Genomic DNA, 20,258 nt, shown 5'->3' with positions numbered 1-20,258 from the left:
AGTTCCCAATTATGGTACTTCCCAAGGACCGTAGGAGAGATTACTTCCCAACTCTTCCAGGAATTCTGTTTGGAGGGTAGTGGAACATCTTGCTGGGTTGGTGTGACAATTAATTTTATGTGTCAACTTGACTGGGCCACAGGGTGCCCAGGCATTCAAAGGTTGTTCAGGATGTGTCTATGAGGGTGTTTCTGTATGAGATTAACATACAGGATTGAATCGGCAGACAAAATAAAGCAGACTGCCCTCCTCAGTGTGGGTGGGCTTCGGCCAATCAGCTGAGGCCTGAATAAAACAAAAAGGCTGACTTTCCCCCAAATTAACTGACTTTCCCAGAAACGAGCTCCTTCTGCCTGACTACCTGTGAGCTAGGACATCCGTTTTTTCCTGCCTTTGGGCTCAAGTGGAAATAGTGACTGTCCTGGGTCTCCAGCTGGCTGACTACAGACCTTGGGACTTGCCAGCCTCCATAATCATGTGAGCCAATTCCTTACAATAGATCTCTTTCTCTACACACTCACACACATCCTAGTGGTTCTGCTTCTCTGGAGAACCCTGACTAATACAGCTGGTACCCTTTGGGGAGTGTGCCTGCATTTACAGGACCACACAGGAAATCCTAGAAGACAGCCACCACGCTCAGTTCTGGTTCAGCAAGCAGGAAGGTGGCAGACACACAGCGAATTCTCGACGTGTATGTCCAAACTGATGCTAATGACATTCGATGGAGAACTAGGAATCATTTCTGTGATCATTTAGTGCCTGACTCTGAAAAAGACTGCAGATTCAACCCTCACAAAATCAAGAACTTCTTTACAGATTTCCATTTTTGATCTTTTCTTTTAACGTTCTATGAGGAAAGATCAGAAGCAAACAGCAAATGGCAATCTTCTCAGATAACCGATGAATTTTTGCATCGACACCTACTAAGTCTTATTTTTAAACTGTGCATTATTCCTGAAAGTAATGGAACTACATCTTTGTAAGTGGCTTTATCGAGAGACAATTTTCATACTCTAAAATCCATCCATTTAAAGTAAATAATCCAATGGTTTTTAGTCTGTTTACAGAGCTTTGCAACCATCGCCATAATCTAATTCTAGAATATATCTGTTGCTCCACAAAGAAATTCTGTACATTAGAAGTTGCCCCCTCCTCCACTCCCACGCCCAGCCCCGTACAACCACTAAGTGACTTTCCGTCTCTATGGATTTACCCATTCTGAAGCTGTCACAGGGATGAAATGAAATCCCACAACGCACAGCCTTTCGCGAATGGCTTTTCCCACTTGGCGCAACGTCTCTGAGGATCATCTGCACGTTGTAACGTGAATCAGTCCGTCGCTCCTTTTCCTTCACAATCTCTTTTTAGGTCTGCCGTCATTCGGATGGTAACGCACAGAGTCACATGGCCTGAGCCCACTCATTCTCACTCAGCGATGTGTCACTAGAGGAGATCTGTCCCTTTGCTCCTAAGGACCGCACAACAGACCGGCCGAACACTGGGAGAGAGAAACCCGTCAGGGTGATTAAGCACGTACCCTGGCGTGAGGTGTTTTCATTCATGATCTTGGTTAATCCTGACGGCAACCTTTCCGAGTAGATACTGTTTGCTACCCCATCGTTAAGTTCAGAACCTTCGAGGGTCTCGTCTAAGATCACATGACCGTTAAGCAGCAAGATGGAGATTCGAACATGGACTTGTCAGACCTTAACACCTACACCCTTCCCATCTGAATCCTGGCCTTCGACAGGCTTTTGGGGCTCTGGCCCTCAGCACCACCAGCCCGGCAGGCCCGGCTCTGGCCCACTTGGAGAACGTAAGGGCGGGCAGTGTACATTAAAGGTCAGAGTGACGTAAAGATTTAAAAATCGGTTTGGGTGAGCACAAACCAGAAAGAAGTTCAAGGACCTGACTAAATCCCACAGGAATCCAAGGGGAGCCTCCATTTCCATTCTACCTGGGGCAGATGTGGGAGCTGAGTCATCGCCTCGACCAGCAGAAATAAACCCCCTAATGAGAGGACAGCAGTGGGAGGCTCCACACTTGTGCCCAGCAGTCCACGGCGATGATGTGTCCTACTCAAATGTCCTCATTTCTGTAGCTCCACTGGACTCCACCGACTGGCCCCCACCCGCCGGCCCAGCTGGCCACAGTTCCCGCCCCTCCCCCACACTCACTAGGGGCTAGCGACACTCTCCGTTTGGGGTTCTCCAAACCACCAAGCTTGGTCCCGCGGTGGGGCCTTTGCGCTTGCTCTTCCCTCTGCCTGAACATTCCCCCCCAATGCCTCCGTGGCTAGCGCCTTCCTCTCATTCACGTCTAACGTCCCATGTCACATTCGAGGTCCCCTCCTTAGCGAGGCCTCCCTCGTCTGCCCATCCCACTGTCCCCTGCGCCCCACTTCGCTTCCTTTCCTGCATTCTGTTGCTACCTGGAGTTCTCCTGTTTATCTGTTTGGTTGCCTGTCTCCCCGCGGCTAGAACGTATTCTGCCTGGGAACGAGAACCGCATGGCACTGCGTACTGCAGTATCCCCGGGGCCTGCTGCAAACCGGCTCATGGGAGGACCCCAGCAACGCTTAGTGAGGGAACAATGCTGAATGTGATTCGAGTCAGTCAACAGCAAGCTGACAGGTCCACGGGGGTTTACCAAGTGAAGGGCGGTCCAGCAGGCAACCCTGATTGGGGGTTAGGGGGCCACATAAACAATAACAACATCCCAACAGAAAGGTTGTGGGCGAGCCTCTTCCCCTGCACAGCCAGAGCAGCCTTGTAGCAGGCGCTGGCCTTAGGTGCGATGAGCCAACAATGATTCTGGCAGCACTTCTGGAAGCTAATTAAGATTTTCTAAGATTTTCCATAGGGTGGGCACTGTTTCATCTTTTTCCGTGCTCGGCTGTGAATGACACATGTGTAGTTTCCAAATGAGAAAGAAAGGTGCCACTCTCTGTCTGAATGTGTCAGGGCTGGTTGCCCTGAGGCTTGGGCTCGGCTTCCACACTCTGGTCAAGCTCCAGATGCCCCTTGACGTCCATGCGGACCAGGCCTGGTCTGCAGAGTGCCCACAGGCAAATGGCTTTGCTTAGAGGGCTCTCTTCATTCTCGATTTCTCTTCTCTGAGCCATGCACGGAGATGGGGCCAGAGCAGACACGGACTCCGGAGCTTTCTTCGAAGGAGGCGGCGGCCTGGTGAGGGGCGTCCAGGGCCTGCGTCCGGTCTGGTCTTGAGCGGGCAGGGATTCTGGTCCTCGAGGGGTTTACAAACAAACAAATATACCCTCTTTGTCCCCTGTGTCTCCCTGGCGGGGGGTCTAAACTGTGGAGAAGATGATCGGGTCTTGTTTTCCACCTGGTGTAGACAGCATTGGCTTGAGGAGCTGGAACTGTCTGGGTCGTAATCTTGACTCATTAACTTACTAGTTGGGTGACGTTGAACTGAATCTCTCTGAACCGCAATTTCCACATCTCTAAGCTGAAGATACTGATGTCCACTGTCCCAGGGCGGTGGGTGTCTTGTCCTCCTTTCTTTATTCTGCCCACATTTCGGGATCGTCTGCTACGTCCCGGGCACTCTGCTGCGGGGTGGAGCCTTAATCTGGAGAATCCCTGAGAGCTCGAGCAAGTTCCTTCACCTCCCTCCGTCTCTGGTTCCCACACTGAACGAAATGGGGCCAGGGCTATATTTCTCAGGTCTGCTTCAAGTATGTAAGAACAAAGTATATCCAACTCTGGAGACCAAATCGCAGCAAAAGAAATTAATAAATAAAGCTAAAATGAAATGTGGCAGAGCGCCCCACGCAGGGAGGAAGCTCGACGCACGTCCGCCGCGGCTCTGAAAACAGAAATGTGGTCTCTCTCTCCCAAACGGTAGAAAAAGGAAAAGAAAAACAGAACTTTGATCTTCTCATTCCTGGGCACCCTTGACAACCAGCATGACTGTCAAGGGATATTTTGACAATTGTGGGATATTTTGTCCCACAAAATGACTGTGGCCATAGAGAACCAATATAGTTGCTAAATTAATTCAGTAATACCTCAAATATATCTGAATAGTCTATTAATTTGATTTTTTTTTCATTTATCTAACTATCCCCTAGTTTCCTCATCTATGAAATGGATTCGTGGAGAGGAAATGAATAAATAAATGCATGTCAGACATTTAGGAAGGAATGGTGCATAGAGCGAGCGCTTTTGGTTAGTAGTTATGATCATAAATGCCCTCTGTGTTGCTAGGCCATGTCCTAGCGCTGGGACGATGGCAGTAAATAAGAGCCAAGGTCCCTGTCCCCTCAGAGATCACATTCCGGGGGCAGAGGGAGAGATACCAGACAAACGAATGAGCAAGGTCATTTCCGATCATGGTGACTGCACTGAAGACGATTAAACGAGGCGATGTTACAAGGAGTGATTGAGGAGGTCACCTTTTGGGGGGAGGTGCTATTTCAGCTGAGACTTGACAAGAAAGAGCCAACCAGTAAAAGACCTGTGGGGAAGTGCGTTCCAGGAGTGGGCACGACAAACACCCAGTCCCGTGGTGGACGCTAGTTCGGCACGTTCACGGAACACGGGACGGTGGTTGGGGGCACATGAGATGAGGCGGGAAAGATAAGCAGGGCCCCCTGAGGAAATGGGGAAAAAAAATCACCCAATCTCCAACGGCGCATCTGGGCAACGTGGGACCTACCTGAGGAAGCCACGCACCATATCTGAAATTCTGTGACCACTCAAAGAAACCGGACTTCCTTCCTCTCTGTCTCCTGCTCCCCTCAACTTTCCACTGGGTTCTGCCACGTTCGAATGGGCAGCTTGGAAGATTTATGCCCAATCCCTCATGGAAACGTCACATAACCTATGAAAGGCGGATCAAACAGGGCTGCTGTTTAGGCTCTGGACCTCAATCGGGGCCATAAAATATCTCGTGCCTCTTTTCATGTAAACGCTGTTACCAAAGGCAGCCTTGATCTGCAGCTCTCACAATAAAATACTGTTTGACAAGCTAATCTCCGCTCCCCTTCCCCTTCCAGTTCACACCTATCATCTGGTCAACTGAATGAGGCTTTTGTTTCCAGCCGAGGCCACTTCTGGCGGGTTGGAACCAGGTTTGGATTTTTGCTTCTTGCAGGCCATTATTAGAAACCCCTCGACCTGCATGCTAAGACTCTTGTTCATTTTTACTGAGACACTGGGCTCTGTTTGTCGTTACGGGAACATTAAAAATAATTTAAAAGTAATTAATCATCATGAGAATAATGGATCCCGTTTTTGAAAGCCAATTAGGACCAGGCACTTTATATCCACCACTTCCATCTCGTGCTCTCCACAACCCTGCAAACCTGGGACCGAAGCCGCTATTTTTCAGATGAGGAGAGGAGAAAACGGAGGTTCCAGAAATGAAATAATGAAATGCCTGACCGAGGCTCACAGGTTAGGAAGGGGAGGGGCCAAGACTGGGACTGGAGCTGCTTTGCCCCGAAGCCAACGCCACACAGCACTTCCGGAAACGAACATGTGGTCAATGTCGAAATGAGGATGTCCACCTGTGCTGGGCAGAATGACGGCCCCCAAAGAGGGCCACATCCTAATCTACCTGGAGCCTATGAATGTGTGACTTTACCTGGCAAAAGGGGACTCTGCGGATGGGATTAAGTGAAGGAACCTGGGATGGGGAGATTACCCTGGATTATTCAGGTGATAATCACAGGGAGTCAGGAGGCTCAGGGTCAGAGATGTGACAATGGAAGCAGAGACTGAAGTGATGTAACCGTGAATCCAGGAATGCAGGTGGCCTTGGGAAGCTGGAAGAGGCAAGAAGCAGATTCTCCCCTAGAGCCTCTCAAAGGAGCCGAGACCTGCTGACACCTTGATTTTAGACCCATGACAGACTTCTGACCTTCAGAGTAGAGAATGATACACTTGTGTGCTTTTAATCTCCTAATTTGTGGTAATTTGTTACAGCAGCAATAGGAAACTAATACATCATTTATAAACCAAAGGTCATTCTCTTGCCCAAATGAGATAATGGCTCAAAGATCAAATGGATATAAAACAGTAATCACTCAGCAGGTTGCCTATTATGTAGACAACATTACCTAGGATAACCAGTTGAGGGTGTAGGGTGCGAGCAGAGCTGGGCTTGAGGCCACACCTCCCAACCAACACACATGTGACCTTGAGCAAAACCCCAAGCCTCTCTGAGCCCCAGTTCCTCACACACATTGGGGTGAACCTCCACCAGGAAGTTCTTAAAGAGATCAACAGTGCTTACAGCCTGCCAGACGGCTGCTACATACTTAACACTCAAAACAATCCTCTAAGGAGGGTAATGTTGTTACTAATTCTATTTTATAGGAGAGGAAAGCAAGGCTCAGAGAAGCAACTTGCTCCAGTGCACGCTGTAGGACCAGGAGTTGGACTTCAGAGCTCAGGGCTCATTGTGCTTCTACCAGTCCTAACACAGCATCTGGCACTGAGCACGCCCTTGGCACATAACAGCTGTTGTTACCGTTATTATTATTAGTTATTATTACTGCTACATTATTCATGCCCAGCTAACTTCTTGAATCCTGAAGGTAATAATGCATCCTACTGACATTACACAGCTAAGAGAAAAACAGAGAAAAAAACCAAAGATTGGAAGGCCAGGACTCCTTATCATCCAGGTGGAAAAGGGTGAGGCTCCATATAAGGCAATTCTAGAACATTCTTCACTGTCGCGGAGAGGGCACATGAGTGTTCACGGCTCCCACCGAGAAGTGAGCATGAGAGAAGCCAAAATAATTGATGCCTACCATATAGTTTCTTAATTAGGCCCATTTCAACAGTAAATTATTCTGTTTCACAAATAATGACATTCATTCTCATCCATTTCTGGTTCAAAATTTAAAAAGATTTCTTTATAAACTTTTCATTTGGTCAGAATATTTCAATATAAACAGCCGATTAGCGTGTTCTCCACTAAATACACGTGTTATACTAGAGATATCTATAGACGATCTGAGCAAACAAAATGTAGTAAAAAATATATCTTGAGAGTCATGCGTCACCGTTCCTCAGAAAAACACAGAGTATTTTAGATTTTACTTTTCAAGTTACCGTGTGTTGAGACACGCCATTGCGTTGGGCACTTTCTGTCCATTAGCACACTTAAGGTGTTAAATGGTTTCGACCCCAGAAAATGAGGCTCAGAGAGGTTATGTGGCTTGTCCAGGTCACACAGCAGCTGGGTTTGAGAGACCATCTTTTGATTACATGCACAGTTTAAGAGGACGAGGGCGTTATATCCTAGATGGGAAAACCAACGAGAGAAAAATCTGTCCTGTGTGACCTTGGGCAAGTTCCTTCGCCTCTCTGTGTCTGGAAGGACTGCTAAGAGATTAATGTGGTCAGTTATGCAACACAGAGTTGACATCAAAATCTGAAGCCGGGGTGGGGGTCGGGGTGGCAAAGAAAACACTCTCATCTGCTAGCAGAGATTATCTGAGGTTCCTCAGCGAACAGGAAAAGCCGTTCCACATTCAATTAATTCCATAACACATTTAGGGAACTCCGTGGCTCCTAGAAACTGTTGTAGACATTTATTGCGTGAGTTACGTGGACGACCCCACTCGGCTCCTTTGGTTTATAAATGGTGTATTAGTTTCCTATTGCTGAGGGGCGGTGCTCGTGCGGTAGGCTCAGAGCACAGCTTCTGAACTCCAAATGCCTGGGTTCGAGTCCCAGCTCCACCACCCAGCCACCAGGTGATAACGGACAAGAAGTGGCTGGAACTCTTTGGGCCTAGTCCAGGCTACTTTTCACTAAGCCGAGAAGCCGTGACGTAAAAAAGGCCAGCACACCAGAAGAGTACACCGAATGTTACATGAGTGGTCTTGGGAAGTCTCGTTGTCTGAAGACAGGTTCCAACGGTGACTATGATGCCAGGATGATTGCCACCATACGGATGCCTAATACTTAAAGAATGCTAGCTATGTGCCGGACGGTATTCGAAGCATTATACTTACGGGAGTTTATTTAATCCTCACAACAAGCCTATGGGTAGGTACTATTATTATTATTCCCATTTTACCCATGAAGAAACTGAAGCCCAAAGAGGTCAAGTAATTTATAATAAGTCACACAGCTGGAAACAGATATCACTAGATCTTTACCCTTGAGAAAATGCCTTAAGCTAACCACAGAAAACCTTCTCCAGTTCATGCTAATCCATTAACCTTTCCATTAAATGTTGCAACAGGTCGACTGCGGCCCCCAAAAGAGGTGAACGATATCTCATTTGGAAAAAGGGTCTTTGCAGATAGAATTAAGGGTCTTCAATGAGGAGACCACCCTGAATGACCAGGGTGGGCCCTCAATCCAATGACAAGTATCTCTATAAGAGGTGGGGGAGAAGACACAGAAGACGGGGTGGCAACGTGAAGATGGAGCAGAGAAATGGGGCCCCAAGTTGAAGACAGCAACAGCGGCCAGAAGCTGGAACAGAGAGCGAACCCCCCACCCCCCGCCAGAGCCTCTGGAGGGAGCACAGCCCTGCCGACACCTGGATTCCAGCCTTCCGGCTTCGAGGACTGCGAGACAATGAATTTAGGTTGTGTTCAGCCCCCCTGGGAACTTGTAATGGCAGCCTGGGAGGGTATGGCCCGGCATCAGGAGTCCGGGCTAATCGTCAGGCCTCGGCTGTCTGGGAGGAAGCGGTGGGAGGACCCGAGTGCCATGCGAGTGACGTGGGAACCCGGGGGAGGTTCACCGTTTGGAAGCTGTAGGAGGAAAACTCGCAGTCAACATAACGAGCCGGTTTTGGGGCCAGGCAAGCTGCCTGGCAGCGTGTGCACTCCTGGCCATGTGCTGAGCTGCCTGTCACAGGGAGTAATCTTGCCCAGGTGGGAGGTCATTCCTCACAAGGTCTCTGAGGGGTATGACTGGCAGCTGAACCCAATCACACTCACATGCTCTAGAAGGAAGGAGGCCAAGCCCGGGCCGGTGGCCAGCTCTCAGAAACACTTTGCTCACAGAATCGACAGGCACAAGTCACAAGGTATCTCATTAAGCGGTTTTCTTTTAACGTTTTTCATTCGCTGTAGAATTTTGGTGAAGTCCGCCAGGAAGCAGAACGCAACGGCCTCCTTATTCTCCATTTCTGGAGCTGTCGGTTCCTGCCCACCCCTGTCTGCGTGGACCCCTGCACTAAGACAGCGGGACAGGTTGGAGCCGAGTGGGGTCGTCCACGTAACTCACGCAAGCTATTGCTCTGTGTGCCAGAGCTGACCTCAGAGCTGTTTCCACGGCCTCCTTAACTCCTGCCATTTCCGCCCCACCGTGCAGACCTGCGGGGACCAGGCATGTCCCTTATTTGCTGCGCTTCTAGAAACCACTGCCCTTGTACTGCCCAGTGAAGGATCAAAAACACGGGCTGCCTAAATCATACCAAAACATATAAAGTCCGAGCAGAAATCTTGGCATTCTTTCCTTCGGGGCTGATAATTAAAATATTTTCTAACCAGTATGACATGGTCACTGACCAATCAGAAGAAGTGCTGGCGGTGACCCCAGTTCCAGAGAGGAAATCGCTCTCACCGCCCGGTTTGCTAACTTCAGTGTCGTGACTGCCACACACCTATAAGGGGGGCTTCCTCTGGGCTCTGAAAAGACGCTTCTTACCTTATGCGATATGGAAAAAAAAAAAAGAGAGAGAGAGAATTAAGTTTGGGTGAAATGTCTGAACATTAAAACTTATGGGAAGCCTTTCTGTTAGTTAAGAAATCTCTTGGAAACAAAGTATCACACCTCGTTTGTATCAGTGGCTTTTTCTACATTACAATTATTCTTCAGAGTTGAATGAGATAACTGTTTTAGCTCTTAATTTGCTTCCAGACCCTTGAGAGAAGCAGACAAGGAAATCCCTGATTACGGGCCAGTCTAATAAGTGCTTTGGCGAGAAAAATGATACTACTAGTAATGGTACGTGGCCAGACATTCTAAGCACTTTATATGGATCATCTCACTGAATAGTCATAACAACCCTATGAAATAGGGGCTAATATTGACCTCATTCTGCAAATAAGGAAACCAAGGCACAGCACAGCCAAACAGCTTGCAGAACTAAGATTTCAATCAAGCAGCGGGCTCTGACCTGGCCCCCTGCATCCATCCCCTGGTTAGGCTCATGGGAGTACAAACTGTGGTGTCCAGTCAGAGGCCACGAGAGGCTTCCCAGAGGAAGGGCTATAAGCCAGTGGGGAGAGATCATTTGCCGCCACCCCCTGTTAAGGAGAAAAGATTACACTGGCCACTGTTTTAACTCAAGGCTTCCAATCAGGTGATTTACTCCACATCTGCATACACTGTCTTAGGACTTTCCTGTTTGCCCCTCACTTCAGAGAGAGAGCGAGAAGGGCATTAATGAAGGAGGTTGAGTGGGAGACGTGGGGGAGATGGAAGCAGGTCACGGAGGGTCATGAATGGAAAGAGGAGAAGGGACCACTGTGCCCCAGGGGTGGCGTCACGGCGGCCGCCGCGCGTACATTGTGAGTGCACAGAAACCCCTTGGTTTTGAGGACTGTCTGGTCCAGGCTCGCTAGGCAGGTTCTCCCTGAGCACGGCACAGACAGAGAGACGTCCACAGACCACCTTCTGTAGGGTGTTCCAGCCTGAGTGCACCGGGCCAGGGGACCCTTCTCCTTCCTGTCACTATTACATCAGTAAGACCTTCATGCGAGCCGAGTGCAGAGTAGATTCTTCCGACAACTTGGCAAGCCCCCACGGCTGCCCAACTGTTGGCGCGTTCAGCCTTTAGGAAAGGAGGGAGGGGGAGAGTCATTTAGATTTATCAGGCGCCTCTTGCCGGGGGAGGAGGGGTGCACGTGTGCGTGTGCTTGCGTGCACGCTCTCTCACAAGACTAACATCGGTCGCATGGAGGACGTTCTGTGTGCAGGCAGGAGCGCGTCATACGCCTTAACTCAGCCAGTCCTCTCCCTGTCTTTTGAGGAGTCGCTGTCATTGTGAAGATAAGTTAACTCAGAGAATGGAGGAGCTAAGACCACAGAATGAGGAAATAGTAGAGCTGGGATCTGAGCCCGGTTTGTGTGACTTCCAATCAGGTAGGAGCTGTTATCACACCCACTTTAAAGACAAAAAACGAAGTTCTGCAGAAATGCAGGACTGCGCCCACACAGCTAAGCGGAAGAGCATGCTGGACCTCGGGGTGGGCCTGGGTCCAAGGCCATGCTCTCTCGCTCACATGCAGTCTGCTGCTCCGAGTGCTGGAAACCCTCACACGCCAGTGCGGGAAGGGGAGCTGTCTGCAAGCAGGAGTCTGGCCTGGAATGGGGAGGTGCCTAATTAATGTTTATGGACAGCCTGAATGAAGAATGAACAGAACTCTAACGCACCCAGGTCTGGAGGCCGCATTCAGAACCCAGCCTCCGGGGCAGCGGAAGTACCCAGAAGCATCCTTTTCAGAGAGGGGGTGGGGAAAAAAAGTAATCATTTGCACCATTTCTGAAAGCTGGAGGGCGAATGGATTCAAAACAAGCAAAGCTCTCCAAATAGCGATAAATACCTTAAATTACCCAGTAAGTTTAAAAGCCTTCACGCTGCTCTTTTTCCCAGCACAGAAACAGGCTCCTGATTGTGGCTGTTCAGAATGGAACATTCAGGAGGGTGTGGAGCCAACGGGGCAGGAGAAGGGGGGAGGGAGAGAGGGGGAAGGAAAGGGCTCTGGTGCCCGGGAACGTTCGGCCCAGCTGGCTGGCGGGAGACAGAGCCGGCGATTGTGCGGGCCGCTGCCTGCCGCGGAGCGCCATGTGGCTAAGGCTCGCTGGAGCTGGGCACTTCCTCAGTTCCTGGGGACAGTTTTCTTTGCCCAGAGAAATGGGGAGAGAGGCACGTCAGGCCTGCGGTGGCTCCCGGAGGACGCCTTCATTTCCGGAAGCCAGCACTGTCTGCGTTCTTACAGGAAACCCATTGTATCGACCGAAAAGAAGAGAAAGTCCACGGAGGGCCGTCCATTCCCACAACCCAATTCCCTCTGAGATGCACGCATTCGGGGTGAGCTGCTTCCTCTTCCTCCGTGACCCCTACATCTCTGGGGTCTGCTGCCATCAAACTGGCATGAATCAGCGCCATCCACCCTTGGGGGTGGCATAAAGGGTCACAGGCAAGACAGAGGAAGGACCTGGAATGCCTCTTCCCTCCCATGCACACAGCTGACCTCGGGCCCTAGATAAAATAAACATCGTTTCCGCAGCACGTGTTCTGTGAGGTCGGCTGTGGCCCATGCACCAAGCAGTCACAGGCGGTTTAGTTGGGCACCTTCCCTGGACTCGGCCGACGGCTTGTCATGGCGTGTCCTGTGCTGTGTTATTGATGAGGAACACATTGCCTCGGGGAGCAGGTTCAAACACCTGTGACCTGAGAGGAGTTACATCAATGCCCAGCATCTCTGTCTCCACATGGTCAACAAGTGGATAAGGATAGTACCTACCTAGGGTTGTTGTGAAGATTAAATGAGTTCATATGTATAAAATGCTTATCGGCTATTGGAGGCTTACTCTGTGCCAGGCACTTCTAAGACTTGGCATGTATGATCTCATTTAATTCCTGTATGACTCTATGAGAGGTGCTCATATTGTCCTTGTTTTCTTGTTCAGTAAACTGACTTCCAGGGAAGTCAAGCCATTGGCTCAGGGTCAATGGTAAATGGTCGTAGGTTATGGGGAATGCTGGGGTGGGAACCCAAGTATTCTGACTTTAGCTTCTATGTGTCTATTATGCTGGCTACACTGCCTCCTGAAGAGAAAAACCCAAGAATCCAGTTCCTTTAGAATAGTTTCGACCCTGGCTGAGCATGCAAATCATCTGGGGATGCTTAATAATATGAACACTTGGGCTCCCACTTCCAGAGATTCTGATTCCGTAGGTCTGGGCGTCCCAGGAGTTTGAAAAGCTGTCCAGGTGGTTTGGATGTGGGACCACAAGAACCAATATCACCCGAGCCCTCAGGTGGTGCTAAGAAACGGACAAGCAACCTTTAATCTTCCTAACCTTCCAGGGTAGGACCATTACTGTCTCTGCCTTACAGATGAGGAAACCAAAGTCCAGGGGAGTTCACAGTTGCCCAAGGTCATAAATGAGTAGGTAGCAGAGCGTGGGTGAATGCTGGAGTCTCGTTAGCTCCAACACCGTATTCGGGACAGAAAAACTGATGGAGGTCAGGTGCACTCACTCGTCCAACTCTGCCCTCTGTCTCTGCTGAGCCCCTTCCCAACGAAGAGCAAAATTCTGCCTCTGACTGAGATACAAGGTAAGAGCTGATATGAAATGCCAAGGCCTGGAGTTTCCAAGACTGTGTGCCGTTACTGCATGACATTTATCCAGAGCCAGACCCATGTCCTAGCAAACCCCATGGAAGACACAGCCTCGGTGTGCGATCTGTGGCCTGGAGGGTCCTTGAGAGATACAGCACCCAGTCACGGGGACTGAGGCTGTGTGACTTTCATATTCTATTACAAAAATAGTGGTTGGGGAGGGGGGACACCTCAGGTCGCCATGGCACCAATATGCTGTCAACCTCTCAAGTGAGGCTCGAAGAACCTTAATGCTTGAAGTCTAGGGTAGTCAAGCTGCCCTTCGCACGGTTTTGGGGAACAGGATGGAGCAACGACTCATCTTCTGGCTCTCTCTAGACCCCACCACACAATGCTGGAGAACTGTGGACACGGGGTGTTCAGACTCCTCCCTGCCTCTCTGAGGGGGTCCCTGGCCCCAACTGACTCCCTTTCCGCTCCTTTCTTGAAGGCTCTGTTTAATCAAGAAACATTTGTTGGCCATCCATTGTATTTCAGAGCAAAATCTGTATTTCAGGCATGTTGAGACTTGAATACCGAATTTGAATACCAATGTAGCAGGATGTCCATATTATTCCATCCCATTTTATTTGTCCATAATCGCACCCTCTAGAATTGAACATGTGGACAGATGCAAATGAGTTATGAAAATGCAGGGTCCCAAGAACAACAGAAGGAAATTGAATAGCCTTATCTTAATAAAATCTTGCTTTGGCAAGGCAGAACTGAAGGCGGAGGGGGCTGCGAAAAGCAGCTCATGTCTCACAATAACCCCTGATCTCCTGTACTACGTTTTGGAGAAGGAGAAAAAAAAAAGCTTCCTTTATTAAATTTCTCTATTCTTGCCTCCATCCAAAGCTGAATGGAAAGTTTGAGGAAAGTAGTTCAGGTGTTTTTCAGAAAGAAAGAACCTATACTTGCCACAAATTCGAAATATTAAATATATATTTTAGCCCCTCTTCAAACTGAAGGTGCAGTTGATAGCTATTTAAATTAAGTAGCCAATGCCAGGTCTACATATGCAGATTTAAATATGCTAGGAAGAAATGAAGGAAGGAAGGAAGGAAGGAAGGAAGGAACTAAAATGTATCCAGAGAAAATTATAACTTTTGTTTCAAATTTATAAGCAGTTTCCAGTTGGCATAACAAAGTTAAATATTAGGAATACTACTACTTACATTTATTGAACATGTATGTGCCAGAAATTGGCACAGCTCTTTAGATTGATTATCCAGGTTTATCATCACAACAACCCCATGAACAGTCACTATTATTATCCCAAGTTCATAAAGAGGAAACGGAGGCACAGAGAGGACACATAACTTGCCCCAAGCCACACACTTGCCTAATTCCCAGGCACTGTGACCACAGATCCTGCATTTGCAACTTCTATCCTCAACCACCTCTACACAGACGGCACAGTTTGAAGCGAGACTTTCTGCACCACAATACTTTCTTTAATGATGGCGACGTGGTATCATCTCTTCCTTTCCCTCCTACGCTGCCTTTTGCTTCCCTCCCAAAGCTCTATTTCCCCCACCGAATCCCGAGGTGAGTGTTATTATCATGTGTGCCTCTCACAGATGTAGAAATAAACCCAGAGTAGGACAGGAACGCAAGTAAAGCCACATAGCTGACGACCAATTGGATCGAGAGAGCCAGACCCCAGATTCAGGCCTTTTGACCCCAGATCTCAAGGCTGCTCCCATACATCAGCTATCAACCCAATAAAGCCAGGCCACTGTGACAGATGGCCGCGGGGAGGAGGAGGAGAAGACGAGAGGGCGTGTGCAGTTGGCACTCTGCTGCACACTCAGCGGAAGGAATGTCTGCAGCGGAGCAGGGAGCCGCGGTCTCTTTCCGAACGGCACGGGCATCGGCTGCATTTGCTATTACAATTACCCTCTGAGGTTGGCCTCGGGGTTGGGATTATTAAAAACATTTCGGCATCTTTAATAAACCACATATGGTGTCGTTCCATAATTGTAATCAATGGGCCTAAGTGGGCGACACGGAAATGTTTGCAGGGAACGGTTCTAGTGCTCTCCTGAGTGGGACAGGTAACACTTTAGGATGCCACTCGGGCCCGCTGGAGAAATCGTTTCCTTATAAAGCTATGGCTGTCTCAGGAAGTCGAAAAGGCACCATAAAAAGAAACACCCCCACTTTCCTGGGGTGGGGGGAAGAAGTGCAGGCTGCCACCGGCATCCAATGAGGTGCTCCCCGCCGCACGCCGTCGCTGGGCCGCGCTCTGCGTTATATTTTACTGGCAAAAATAAATCTTCCCTTTTCACACAAAGACGTGCTTCTCTAGAACACGCCACGCGGGAGGGGAAATGCTATTTAAACCTTACGCGGAATCAACTTGCTGTCTCGACGACCTGAAAAGACCACGCTTAAAAAATAAATAAATAAATAAACCCTAAAATAATCAAAAAGTCGTTTTGTTTGTTTTTGGTCGCCATCCTCATTCCTCCTTGATACATGAGATACAGAGTAGTCGCGTTGAAAGCCAGCTTTTGAAAAAGGTCGTGACCGCTTTACCCTCTCTACTCTAATAATTCAGTTCATCTCGTGGTCTCGATGAGTCCTGGGCTACAGGTGTAGTTGGCATGCAGGGATTTATGGAAGAGAAGTGGTACCGTATCTACTCTTGAGACGCCTCCGTTGTAAAGGAGGAATTCTCTGCCATGCTCTGGTTATCCGCCAGGGAGCTGGCTGTCTGGAAGTGATCGATTTCATGGTGGCCACATCAGACGGAAGTTACCACATCATGTCCAGGGCCTGGGAGTTCTGGATGGAGACTGGTAACTCACAGTGAGCAGGGACCTACACCCTGTATCTCTGCATCCTTACCACTGGACATCGTGCTTGGCACAACCTAGTTGTTCAATGCATTTGATGGATGGATAGATGGATGAGTAGATGGATGGACAGACGGATGTATGCATGAATAAATGAATAGAAGGAAGGAAGGAAGAAAACAAGAATAATAAAGTCATCCTTAGGATTTTATTAAGAATGGTACCTTAAATGGACTAAAGAAAGAGAGAGGGGCATCTTTATTATGTCAATGCCCTTGAAATGACATTGAAGTCACCCAAACAAAAATGTACAGCTGCAGCCAATGTCACCTCTCTGCCAGGGTGTGATGCACTTGGGCAAACCATTCTCAGTGAGTTATTTGTTTTTAGGGTCAATCTTCCCAAGCTCCTTTTCCACACTAGCCATTGACAATGTAAAACTACTCAAAAAAGATAGGTGAATAAAACAGGTTACCAAAAACTGTAGGCTATGTGTGTCTATTTTTCAAGAAATACAAGGATGCATATCAGAGAAAAAAATCTGGAAAGATATTTATCAAAATTGTTCATAATGATTATCTCTGGATTTGCTGGTGATTTCTAGTTTATTCATATGACTTGTATATATATTCCACATTTTCTGTAATAAATGAATATCTCTTTTGTATTAAAAAAAAAAAAAGGATTTAAAAAATTTTTAAAAATCTCTGATTGCACCAGAGAAGAAAAAGTCCTAGCAAAACAAAGCCACCGTATCAGCCTTGGGTAAATCACAGGTTCAACAGAGAATCACAAGGTCAAAAGAAACATTAGAAGGTTTCAACCCCAGCTGATGTCCGAGGGTAGAGCTGTTTGTAGAAGTGCAGCAGCTGCTGCTCAGAAACGGTCTGAGGATGTGTGTTCATCTACTCTGTGCAGATAAACCTCACTGGACTCACAGAGAGGTGAAGGCAGTGTAGAATAAGGGCTTGCCCAGACCTCAAGACGGAAGTCCTGCCCTGAGGACCCAACCCAGACCAGCCTGCCAGCCCTTCCTGACGCTCTCTTGTGGCCTTACCCCAATCCCCTGGGTACCCACTGCTCTGCTGAGGGAACAGTTGATATTTGTTTTTCCTTTGACTGGGGTGAGGAACAGCTGCAGGACGCAAATCACATTAAATCAGTGGCTCTGGAGTAGGCTCCACGGCACACTTCTAATTCATACAATGCCTCCAGTTTTGCTATATTGACGAAATCATTTATGAATCCCTTCACAATGTCAGTAAACCTCAGCATCTGGGGACCTGTGAACATTAAAATAAGGAGCTATAAAAAATATTAGTAAACCAATTAAAAGCTCAAGTAGCAATAAACTCTATTGCATTACACCTAAAAAACAAAAACAGACCCTCCTCCCCTGAAATTAAATAAACATTCTGTATCAGCAGTTTTTCAAAAAGCTTTTTCTTTCTTCTCAAAAGAGCTCCCATCTGGTACTCTGGTGAGCTGGGATCTCTCATAGATCAGGCAAAAAGGAATAAAGGGTGCAAGAAACCTAAGTTTCTGCCCCTAGAAAGCCAACGTGATCAATATTTGGTTGCAAAAATTGGGAAATGGCCTAGAAATTGTATCATTTGAAAAAAATCCAGTTTGAATCACGACTGGGAATTGACTAATATTTACCCAAATCAAATAAAAAAAAGAGGCACAAAATAATCATCATTAACCACAATAATTAAGGATGGGGGAGCAAACATCCTGCGTTTTGCCATCTATAAAGCCCTTTCGTTTAGTTATTCAGTCTTCATAACCACTGCATAGAGTAGGTAGAGCTGTGATTATTCCTGGTTTTGAAGATGAGAATTCCCTGGGACTCAGAGACGGGACGAAGCTAGTTCGAGGGGACGCAGCTAAGGGGAGACAATGCTGACACCCGAACCCAGATTCAGTCAGGGCTCCAAGTCCTTTCCTTTTCCTCTATGACCTTCTTCAGGTATCATGCCAAGGACAGGGACCGACTCACACGAAGACCCTACTGCATGCCGGGCGCCGTGTTCGCAATGCGGACCCCCAACTTCAGTTAATAATCTCTGTGCCCGTCTGAATTTATGTTTCTCTTAAAAATGACTTCCTGCTCCTCTTCTCCTCCACCCACATGGAGCGCACTGAGTCATCCCAAAATGGGAAATGAAGCTCAGGATGTTTAATTAAAAGCAATATCTCTTCTTTGCCAAGATTCCTTGCTCTAATCCTGACACAAACAGAAAGAACAGGTGTCTTCTGGGAAGCAAGGAGGTGGAAGTACTAGGAATCGTCGACTTCCGGACTACTTTATCCAAACTTCCCATCTCCCCTGCAAGAGGACTCTTCATTGAGCGTCATTAAATTAGGGTGAAGATCCCATGTGTGCAAGAGACCAGCCACAGAGTCCAAGTATCGCTCTTCTCACCTGTCCTGGTCAGAGGAAAGAAGCACCTCATGCAGCCGCCGTGAACCGAGGGGCAGAGCAGGACTAGATGGAAGAGCAAACACTCGGGAACCAGCAGAGAAGGGTCGCTCACCTTCCTACATGCCTACCACATCCTGGGCACGGTCTGCTGCTGTTTGCATATTATCTCGTTCGATCCCAATGACAAGTTAGGCAGGTGGCTATTTCCATTTTGTGAGAACGAAACCAAGTCTCGGAAGTTGTCACTTGCTCAGACACGTGACTCAGGTGAAGCTACATCAGGATTTGGACGGAGGTGAATCAAAGTTCGTATAAGTTCAGTGACACTGCCCTCAGAAGAGCGAATGGGAGAGCCCAGGCTTGTGGAGACCTGACAGTGGACGTGAGGAGAAGGGGGGCATGTTAAGCTGAGAATGGGGTCATCTGGGGTCACGTGTCCTGCAGGCGGAGCCTTCGCCAGGAGCAGAGATGCATCGGGGAAGATAAGAACCACAGGAATTCAAGAAAGAAGAGACTGGACCAGCCCCAGCTTTCTGTCCTCCGCTGAGATGCCTCAGCTCTTGGGATTGGTCAAGATCGTGGTTGGGGCTGGTCTGTTTCCACAGACCTAAGGTCAAAGAGGAGTGTCAGATACATACCCGCTCACAAGGGCTGGGTTTGGGGTTCATTGGCTTTGGGAAAGAATGGGTTGTGGAAGAGGGACAGAAGTAGAAGGATTAAATTTCCTATCTTTACAAGACTCAGCTAGAGAAGCGAAATCCAGGAGACCTCAAACTTGGTGGAGATTTCCTCTGGCCTTTTGCTCCGGCTCGCCGTGCACACTGGCCCCTTTCATGAGCTTTCACATACTCTGTGCAAAACTGGTTTCTCTCACTTGCTGAAAATAGAAGAGACGTCCACAGCTGTGTTCTCCCTTGGGCCGAAGAGTGAGGCTACCACAGGAGAGGCGGAGGCCTGGCCACCAAACCCAGCCATTCGATGGGAAGCCAGCCTGGGCCAAAGCCAAGGGTTGTGACAACGCAAGAGACCCAGTGAGCGGAAAGCTCCAGTTGGCAGGGTTGCCCCCTGTCCCTGGCTTGGTCCCCTACAGACCTTTCTGGGGCTAAGAACGGAGCATCTGTATAATCAAAAGTGCATCAACAACTGTGTGGCTTTTTGTCTCCCCGCCACCACCACCCCCTGCCCCCCGTGTCTCCTGTAAGGCCAGGATCTGCTCCAAGTGCTGGGATAAAGTGATGGACAAAGCAGATGTGGTTTCCGGGAGCTTCCACGCTACAGCCTATACCAGTACTGTCCAACAGCAGTATCTTGTGAGCCACACGTGCCATTTCAGATTTTCTAGCAGACACGTTCAAACGTTAAAAAAAATAAATAAAACAAAACACATGAATTTTAATAACATAATTTAGATTACCTAAGAGGTCTAAAACATCACTTTAATATGCCATTGATATAAAAATTATTAATGGGATAATTTATATTTTTTGCCGCTACACCTTCAAATTATGGTGTATATCTAACCCTTACAGCACATCTCAGTTCATACTAGTCATTATTTCAAGTGCCACCTTGGGCTTGGGGACATCGCGCTGGTGCTGCTCTGGACTGTGACGATGCCGAATGAGGTGGAGACAGGGATGGGTCGTGGTTCCTTGAGGGAAAAAGTGACATAATGTCGCCAAC

The 20,258-nt window shown here is 48.2% G+C and overlaps 1 protein-coding gene across 3 annotated transcripts in view; it reads right to left on the bottom strand.

Annotated features, from left to right (window-relative positions):
* Positions 1 to 20,258, bottom strand: part of CHST11 (carbohydrate sulfotransferase 11) — a 237,034-nt gene that overhangs the window by 58,336 nt on the left and 158,440 nt on the right. The window lies entirely within an intron of this gene.

The sequence above is a fragment of the Rousettus aegyptiacus genome, unplaced genomic scaffold (genome assembly GCF_014176215.1).
Source record: "Rousettus aegyptiacus isolate mRouAeg1 unplaced genomic scaffold, mRouAeg1.p scaffold_m13_p_2, whole genome shotgun sequence".
Taxonomy (NCBI): Eukaryota; Metazoa; Chordata; class Mammalia; order Chiroptera; family Pteropodidae; genus Rousettus; species Rousettus aegyptiacus.
Note: the sequence above shows the minus strand (reverse complement) of the source record. Positions and strands in the feature narration are given on the sequence as shown.